Raw genomic sequence first — 8,900 nt, 5'->3', positions numbered from 1 at the left:
AAAACCCGAATAGCGAATAGGGAATAGTCGCGAATAGCGAACAGCGAATAGTCCTGAATAGCGAATAGCACGAATAGTGCGAATAGTCTCGAATAGTGCAAATAGTGGCGAATAGTGGCAAATAGTGGCAAATAGTGGCAAATCGTGGCAAATAGGGTACCCAGTATCTCGCAGTCAAACTCGCAGCAACGTAGGATGGGATTTTCCCGCTAAAAAGCGCAGACGCTTATCAGGACAAAAGATGTTTCTAAACCGTAATTTCTTCTGTTTTAACCACTGCAAAAGCGTAAATACGTCTTATTAGGTTATCCTTGTGTTTTCTGTTTTCTTAATGTCGACGATGGACAGCCCTAGCCTGAGTCCGGAGAAGGAAAGGCAATAAATTCACTGAAATTCTGTTGCTTATTTGGATAATTAATTAACGCAGGATATTAGATCTAAAGCGGTGACTATTGACGAATATTTGTCCCCATTCGCCACTTTTCGCGACTGTTCGCCATTATTCGCACTATTCGAGACTATTCGCACTATCCGGGACTATTGGCTATTCGCGACTATTCGCTATTCGCTATTAGGGTTTTCCAGACACCCGTAAAACTATGCTTCATAACGGTGACTTTTGAATAAAATACCGAAAGACAGACCAGCAAAATGCAGAGTGGACAGCTTATATGCTAACACCGGAATAAGATTGCCAAGCCTGCACGTTAGGTGAAATTTGTGGTTGAACCGTAACAGAGTGCTCCAAAAAAGGAAATTTGTATGTGGTTAGTTAAAATTCGAGTTACCGTGAATATGAAATATCGTGATTAATTATTGACTGATTTTGATTTCTTACGCTTTCTTTCAGATACATAAACTTTTCCTTCACAAAAACAATTGGAATGGAATTCGAAAACTTTTTTTGGGTGAGCTGAACACTAAGACTATTAATGATGCCATTACGCTTCACCCTGTTAGAGATCCTGCCTGTACATACACCTTCTTCATGTGCACTTTAACAACGAACGCATTCAAGATCTTCAACAGCAAGGAGTAAAGCTCCAACGTGTTTTTCGGAACATGGATCGATTACTGCAAGCAAACAGTTTGTCCCTTCGTGAGAAACGAGGCCTTCGAGATGCAAGAGATTTTCATCATCAGTTGGCCATAAATAACATTGAAAAATGGGAAATGTTTACTTCCAAATCATTTTACGCTGACTTCGCCCGCGCCCGTTACCAAGATCCTTGGCGCACTGAAAATTGAAGTCAACAATATATTAGAGAAAACAAAGGAAGTTATAAATGAAGAGGTCAGGAAGAATAAACATCCTGGGAAGCTGAAGGACCTGGAAATAGATTTTGGCTATAGGCGTGTCCATCCCCTATATGGCATACAACATATCGTACAACTCACAGTCATTAGTGCAAAGAAACATCGCAACAGAAAAACAGGTGAAGCGAAAACTATTCAAAGAAGCTTCTATAACCAGCAGCCTTTTGCAAATTTGAGATATACCACTGACCCCCTGCAGGGATGCTCCCTTATGTACACTTCCTCTTTCCCTTAGAAGGGCGTCTGGAAACGTTCCGTCGTTTCATGGCAAATTTTGAATTGGTCTGCCTCAAAGTGTTTCAGAGAGTCAAGCTGGTAGTCGCATATTCTTCCTCTGTGTCTTCTCCTCATGAACACAAAGTCATCATGAAGAAATACCAAGAGCAATAGCCCGAAGCAGAACTTGATTGGCTTGATGTTGCGGGTACCTTTTCCGGCGGGATAGCGCTTTCTCTCGCAGCGGATAAATTTGATCAAGCAGCTTTGCTATTCTTGTGTGATGTTGACTTGATCTTTAACTCGGAATTTATTGATCGCTGTTTCTTATTTTTTCCTTATTTGGCTATGACATGTCGAGATCACGCCACGGAAAAGTTCTGGATGGTAATTGAAAGGCAATACTAGAGGGGTAAGAATTTTAGTGGACTTTAATCCTAGTGACGTTAACGCCCGCAAGAAAGCTCTTCTCCTTATGAAAAAAGCTTATGACGAAGGTAAAAAAAGTACGCTTCACTACAGGAAAACTCTTCATTGACGGATGAGAACTTTCTGTTGCTTAGCCTAATTTTCTCATTGTATGTATTTTTGAAATATGACAGTGAAATGATGAGATCTTTTTTTCACATTTGCGAAGCCAGCGCTAAAGACACCGGCGCAATGTCTTAACGTCTGCAGGGATTGCTTGTGCAGTGCTGCACAAGAGCGAATTTTGCGCAAAACTTGTTTCTAATAATTTTTTTTTCATGTACGCCATAGTTTTAATATAGTAAATGGTTTAAACCCAGGAGTATCAGTAGTTCGTACAGTGTGATCGTCCGGGTGAGGGTAGTTCTGAAAAGAACTGTTGTTGGTGACTGACGTTTCGACAACCTGAGCGGAAGTCATCTTCAGAGTCAAGTGAATAGTGTTTGTCAGTCGATGATGTTATAAGTCTGGTCCGTTGAACGTAATTGGTCAGTATAGCCACAATGGAATTGGCTGAAACACTCGTGTAAAGTTTGTCGTCAGTCATTGGTGGGTTTCGATCCGTCTATTGCTAGTCAAATTGGTCGGTTTTTGGCCCGTGCATTGTTAAGTCGGTCTGTTAGAAGTCCGTTTGTCGGTTTCGTTTCCGTTATGGATAAGTCGTTTCTAAGGCGCCGGTAGTTGTTGACATCTGTTAGGAGGTGTTTGTTCCGGGTTAGTGTACCAGCTTTCCAGAGTCAGTCGTTGAAAATAGTTTGTACTGTAGGTTAAGCACTGAGAAGAGTCCCAGTCAATGCTGTGGTTTGTCAGTTGATGATGTACAGCAATGTGATTGTTGGCATCACCATTTCTCGTGGCTCGTTTGTGTTCAGTCAGTCTCGTGTTAAGGTTTCTGCCAGTCTCACCAATGTAGGAAGCCTGGCAGTCGGAGCATTTGATGTTGTAAACTGCTCCCTGTCTGTTGTTAGGTTCGTCTCTGTCTTTCACGTTGGTCAGTAAGTGTCGTAACGTAGTTGTAGGTTTGTGGGCTACACGAATGTTGTAGGGCTGTTAGATCCGTGAGATGGTCTCAGAAGTGCCCTTAATGTAAAGTATAGTCACTGTAGTAACAGGTGTTGGGTTCCTGTTCGTAGCGTCAGCTTCAGTAGGTCGGTAAATGCATATGTTTCGTCTAATAAATTCATTTATTAGACGATGCATTTACCGACCTACTGTACGGCCTTAATCGAGACAATGAAGTGGATGTCTTTTACTGCACACTACTGGAAACCATCGCGAATAAAAACTTTGACGATATCGTGAACATTATCATGGGAGGAGACTTGAACTGTCCTTTAAACCCATCATTGAAAAAAGAGGTGGCAGTCTAATCCCAAGGCAATCTATAATTAACACAATTGAGCTGGCACAGTCCGAGCTGGATTTGCACGATGTTTGGCGGGTAAATAATCCAACAAAACGCAGCTATTCTTGGAGGCAATCAAATCCTTTAATATTTTCAAGGTTGGATTATTGGCTCGTTTCAAATTCTCTATCTGATAATGTTTGCCACGTTGACATGATTTCAGCTCTAAAAACTGATCACTCTGCAATAGTAATAGAATTCCAGGATGTTGAAGACAAGGTGAAAGGTTCAGGATTTTGGAAATTAAATTGCTCTCAGTCTTCTAAATGATAAAGAATACGTCAACGAGTTAAATCTTCTTTTACCTACTTGGATACAGGAAGGAAAGCAAGATCTAGGTGATCAGCGATCTGTATAGGACTGGGTAAAATATATATAATGTTAAGAAATAGTCTAGATGGTATTCGATGAACAATTGTAAACAACAAAAGTTAGAGGAACAACAGCTATACAGACAATTTCAAGAGGATACAGCAGTCTACCAAAACTGCGCCAGTCAAGAGAATTTATCAGTTTTAAATGTTTTGAAAGACAAAAATAGAACATCTGTATGAAAAAAAGGTGGAAGGCATAATCGTCAGATCGCGCGCACGGATGCATGAACACGGAGGAAAGAATTCAAGGTACTTTTTAAATTTAGAAAAACGAAATCACGTTATGAAGCATATTTGGAAGCTTCGCCTGAGTGGAGTTATCTCAACAGACCCTTTCGAGATCTTAAAAGCGGGGCGTGTATTTTAATAAAATCTTTATAATAATAACGACTTTATTTTGGCATTTCCACGGCTCTTCATCTTCATCCGATAAAATGGCTCTTAATCGGAAAGTAAAACTAACCACCTTACTAATACCATGAAAAGCAAAACTACTATATTATACTGATAAGAATGAGGTTTGTGACAAAATTTTAACTAAACTTAACAGTTGCGGAAACCTCTCTTTAGAATATCGTGAGATTATTTTAGTGTTTCTGAAGGGGGAGATGGCTCTGCTAAACTATATGCTAATGTAAGGAAAAACGTACTTGAAGACTTGCCGATGTTAAGAAACGAAACCATCTCTTGGCCACTTTGAAAGAATTTTATTAAATAAATATCAAACCGAAAAGTATATATACAAATAGCGACACGCAACAGTTGACCTCATCGCCTGATGAAGACTAGCAGTATAGCAGTCGAAATGTCGCGATCTATATCTCAGTGACTCCATCGTGAGACAAACGAGTGAAAAATTCATCTATCCTACGAAATAATTGATTCAAATGTGATGGACAGGGCAAACGTCACAAAAATACAAACTTCCTCATCTGCCAAACGCCATTTTCCCCGCCCCCTTACGAGCATGCGCGGTACAAAGACAATTTCGCGACCGGGAATGGCCGGCTATCGAAGGTCATTGCTGACATCAAGACCGCTATAATAATAATAATAATAATAATAATAATAATAATAATAATAATAATAATAATAATAATAATAATAATAATAATACTTTATTCAAATACAAAGTACAAAGAGTATTTGAAAAGGAGGACCATGAGGTTATCCCTATTTAGGTCCCCTTATCCCTATTTAGGTCCCCTTATCCCTATTTAGGTCCCCCTGCTCAAGACTGCTGCTTAAGACCGCTGCTTCTTTGTTGTTCGCTAACAAAAGCACGGTCAAGCAATAGCTGTCGTCTCTGATACACTCTTCTCAGAGCTGTATGTATTGCGAGTCTTTCGCAATTAATTACCAAAGTAACGCCCGACGAGCACTGTATTTCGGCATTTCGCTAGCGAGTCCTAGCAGGAAGTATATCCATGTAAACAGCCGTATGTTTTGAATAGAACCATGTTTATTTTGTCAGAAGTTTTCAATGAAACAGATGTCCGTAATTTAACTGAAACACATGTTTTGTATATTGCTAGTTAAGTAAGACTTTGCATATCAAAAAACCATCTCCCTACGGGTACAGTCGACGCTCTCCTTACGGACACCTCTCTAATAAGGACAGCTCACCAGGGGTGGATTTGTAATCGCCATCTATCATCGGAATTCTAATCCTTTAAAGACTTCAAATTGATATCTCTGCTGAAAGACGTGCACGATTACACAACAAATATCGTGACTTTGTCCTGGAGGACATGCAATGGCGCCCATTTAATGTCTATTAAACAAGGTAGCTCCGACTCATTATAGTTATTATACAATAGTAATAATAATAATAATAATAATAATAATAATAATAATAATAATAATAAGATAGTTCTATTTACAAATAATCGAATAGCTACAAAACAACATCACGAAGGAACAGCAGGAGGCTCTTACGCTACGTAGATGATACTTTCACCATCCTGGATCGGGATAGAGTTGACGTCTTCCTGAAACACTTGAACGGTCAACAACCATCAATCCGTTTCAGCATGGAGATCGAGAATAACAGCAAGATCGCCTTTCTCGACACGTCAGTTTACAGAGAACCTGATGGCCGCCTTACCACCAGTATCTACAGGAAACCAACACATACTGATCAGTACCTAGCGTATGATTCACACCACCCTCAGTCAGTAAAGCGCGGTATTGTGAAGCGTCTATACGACCGGGCTAAACGTCTCGTGACCAAACCATCAGTAATCGCTGGAGAGAAGAAACATCTGTCATCTGTATTTGTTTCCAACGGATATCGCTCCTCTTTTGTACAGAAGATCACAAAGGCACGAACAACCCCAAGAAGAGAGCCTGTCGCGGAATTTAAATCCACCGCCGTTTTACCTTATGTCCAAGGAGTTTCGGAGTCTCTCCGCCGCTGCTTAGAACAACAAGCCATTCGCACCGTCTTTAAGTCCGACACGACACTTCGGTCACACTTAGTGTGACCAAAGGACACCGTCAACCCGGCTAAACAAGATGGTGTTGTCTACAGGATTCCCTGTGAGTGCGGCAAAGTCTACATCAGGGAAACAGGGAGATCTATGCAGGAGAGGATCAAAGAACACGACAGGGATATACGACTCGCCCGTACCAAGACCTCCGCCGTTTCTGAACACACCCAAGAGACCGGCCACTATCCTATCTGGAATGAGGTCAAGTTTATTGATCGAGATCCTCACTGGTACACACGTAGGGTCAAGGAAGCTATTCACATAAACTTCACCCTAATAACATCAACAGGGATAGTGGAATTGAAATTCCTGAAGCATGGATGCCCACGATCAAGAAACACAACAACAGGAGAACGGTACAACAGCGGACCACTGAGGGAACAGCTACTCGCCGGAACAATGGAACAATAGGAGGATCGAAATGCACCAATCACAGCCGACCTTTGTGATATAAATGATACCGTGCAATCAGTCGACCTCATCGCCTGAAGAAGACTAGCAGTAAGCAGTCGAAACGTCGCGATCTACATCTCAAGTGACTACATCGTGAGACAAACGATAATACACTTTATTACTGCATCTACCGATGAATAATAATAATAATAATGTTCTATTTACAAATCATCGAATAGTTACAAAACAGCTATTGGCGAACAACTAAACACACGGAATAATTTATTTTTAAAACCCTAAACACTGGACATAAGTAATAATGTTATGGACAATCAAACTTTCACTTTTAATTAATTTACGAGTAATGCATCAGTCAATTGAAACCCCGGGGCCCCGACCCCCCGGACATAGCGGGCAGTTTAACCTTTACCCAGGGTTAAAACCAGGGGCCAAGAAGTCTATTAAAAGCCCCGTATAGTGGGAGCATCCGAACACCGGCACCAAATACGGAAACAACTCAAATCGGCGTCGTCGTCTTGGACACGTAGTAAAGGTCGAACTGTCGTTTCTATCACTTAAAACTCCAGGTTTGACCATAATGTTTCCTTCTGTAATCATCATTTGCAGCGAAAAGTGGCCTTTCAATAGGCGCAAGCTCATGTACAAGTCGACATTGTGTTGGGTGTTAACCAATTCAAAATCGCTAAAACTGGGTAAGAATTATGCGGATTTTGGTTTAACATAGATGCATCGGGTGTATTTTTAAAATATAAAACACAGTTGGTTCAGCTCATAACATATTACAGTAATGTCATACCTCAATGACTCGGGTGCAAGTCTCGCCTTGGACTTGTTCTACGCATCCATTCTCCTTGACACCAAAGCGTTTTTAGTCGATATCTCATTGGAGTCGTAAATATTAAAGGTCGATTTAAAATAATGCATTTATTTGAAATAAATCTTAAATTTATAGGACGACAATGCTTGTTACTGTTCTTATTCAAAATACTCTCTGTCAAGAAGGAGTCAATCCGTATCAACTCATCGTGATCTTGGAAGACGAAAATTCGGTTTAGTCCTTCGTGTTAAATCCGAGCTGTTGTCTCCTCCTCTGCTGCTCCACAGCCCCGGTTTACAGACATTTTGGGCGTGCTCCATTCAACCAAAATTTCCGGGCTGAGGTTTGTACGCGATGACGTCATTGTTTAAGACCGAAAGTGCCTTTGGGAACACGTGAATGTTGTGATTTAGCTGGAGAAGCCATTTTGAAATATTGTGTAATCCTCGTCTGAGACAGCTGTAATCTAGGAGTAGAGCCTACGGAATCTAAAGGAAAATACAGTCCAGTGAGGGAAATCTTGTACAGAGGTTCGAAAATTTCTTGGTGTCGAATGGATCCCAACGGGTCTGAGCGGTCTCGTTCCATTCCCCCCCGGGCATTACACTCACAAAACGAGTTTCGCGCTCATTTGAAATGGAGGATGCTGAATCACTGTTGCTTGTATTAGAGCTAGATAACGATTTCGACGGTTATATCAATGATATTGCGTGAGCTGTTTCATGCGTAGAAATGTAACCAGTATAACAGGTTATTTTGGGTTATTTTATTTGTTTGCCGTATGAGTACAAAAACCACTATCGAATGACGAAAAGAACATTCCAAATTCTGTCGGGAAATAAATCGTCTTTAAGAGCCGTTAACAGCCGAAACATACACTTGGCTTGCGAAGCAGCTACAGACCTGTTGTGTCTGCACATGGATGTACGAGTAACGCCGATGGATCCGCTGTTAACAATCCATAAAAGCTGCAATGATAAGTGTTTTCCTCCATGTGGTACATGGAAAATACCGAACAGCGACGTATTCGGAATGGTCAAATGGAACGGTCCATTTCGATCGGACCGGTCCAACCGAGAAAAGTGGTCCACCTCGAAGGGTGGACCAGTTTTTTCGAAACTTTCTAGTTGGAAAGAACCGATCCATTCAGTTTAATTTTAGACCGAAATTTCCGGAAATTTTGGCTGAATGGATCGCGCCCTTTGTTAAATCAACCGCCCGCCGGGGTCAACGCGCCGTTAAATGTGCTTTCAATCACGATTTTGGCCGCGTTAAACCCCTGCTATGTCCCTGGGCTCGGGGGGCCAGGGTTTCAATTGACTGATGCATAAAAGCACAATAATCGTTATAAGCTTAGCCTGCGAGCAGGCTCACCTTTGAGTCACTCGCGTGAGCGA

Source organism: Orbicella faveolata, unplaced genomic scaffold (assembly GCF_042242905.1).
Source record: "Orbicella faveolata isolate gen_17 unplaced genomic scaffold, um_ofav_v1 contig_1, whole genome shotgun sequence".
NCBI classification, from domain to species: domain Eukaryota; kingdom Metazoa; phylum Cnidaria; class Anthozoa; order Scleractinia; family Merulinidae; genus Orbicella; species Orbicella faveolata.
The sequence above is the reverse complement of the archived record's forward strand: the minus strand, read 5'-3'. Positions refer to the sequence as shown.